We start from the raw sequence: 1,423 nt of genomic DNA on the forward strand, positions 1-1,423 counted from the left end.
AAAAAAAAAAAAACCTAAGTATATAAACAAGGCCTCACCTAGTGGTATCTTGAAGAAAAACAGGTATGCTAAAAAGGAAAAAAAAAAAAAGACTCCATGTCACAAGATTCCTGTAAAGATTATCTACTAGTTTTTTCCTGGAAACCCTAATCAGGAAGGTTAGCATGTGAAATTGTTCAAAGTGAAGTGCTTAAGTCAGCATCCTCAATCACTGAAGAATTGATTTAAAGAGAATCAGGAGACATAATCAAAATGCAGATCCTTAGAATCTAATTTAACACCCCCCCCTTTTTTTAGGCTGCACCTGTGGCATGTGTAAGTCCCTGGGCCAAGGGTTGAAACTACACCACAGCAGGAACCTGAGCCGCTGCAGTGACAACACTGTTTCCTTAATCTGTTGTGACACAAGGGAATTCCAGCACCCACCTTAAGAGACTCCACTTTGAGAAAGACTTCAAATTGTAGCTGAGCCCTTTCCTCTGCCTATTAGGAATTTAACCTACTTTTATAGAAGAACGGCTGCATAGTAGAGGCAGCAACAGATAATTTAAGAGATCAAAATTCTTCTATTGATAGGGGACCCAAAATTTAGAAGGGATATGTAGATACCTGACCTAGTTCTCTATTCATAGAAGTTTAAGCTATTAGCCAAGAAAGAAGTCTGCTTATTTTTAAATTATGATTTCTATTTTTCAGAACTGTCTGTAGTAAACTATACCAATACAGTTTTTTAGATTTTTTTTTTTCTCCCTCTCTTATAAAAGAGTTTGGCCTAAATATTCTCATTGTGTCTTTTGGAACATTTCACAATTCTAACCCCCTCCCCTCCTATAGCTATAATCTAAATGTGAAGGTAAACCTCTTAGTCTTAATTCACTGATATAATAAATATAATTCCATAATTTATTAAATAAATTTTAATGGCTTTGGTCTCTGATGTTATTATGTTAATGGGAGACAAGGGAGTTATTAGGAAACTAACACATACTGGGAACCTGGTGTTATGTACTGGGACTAGGCGTTTTATACAGAGAAAATTAACGCACTAATACAACCACATTATGAGGTAAGTAGTCTCTACAAAAAAGTAAGTGAGGCTCAAAGTAGTTAAATGCTCTGTCCAGGATTATGTAGCTAGCAAGTTAAAGAGTATCTGGACCTAGGTTTGAATTCAAAGTGAATGCTATTTCTACCTGTGCCTCTTCCTACTAAAATCTATAATAGCCTTCTAATAGTCAGTTTTCTCAAACTAAAATATCTTTGACCAGAACTACTGAAAAGGCGGAAAAGTAAAGTATCTTATGTCTACTTTTCTGTTCTCATTAAGATATGTACATACAAAATACAACAGGATGCTGTTGTTGCAATAGGGTAATGGAGAAAATAAAGAAAACTGAATAATCTGCAAATGACATGACAACAC

This window comes from Sus scrofa, chromosome 3, assembly GCF_054392235.1.
Source record: "Sus scrofa isolate SSC_HxYL_T2T_F1_AM1 chromosome 3, Sscrofa_HxYL_maternal_Yorkshire_Landrace_v2.0, whole genome shotgun sequence".
Classification (NCBI taxonomy): domain Eukaryota; kingdom Metazoa; phylum Chordata; class Mammalia; order Artiodactyla; family Suidae; genus Sus; species Sus scrofa.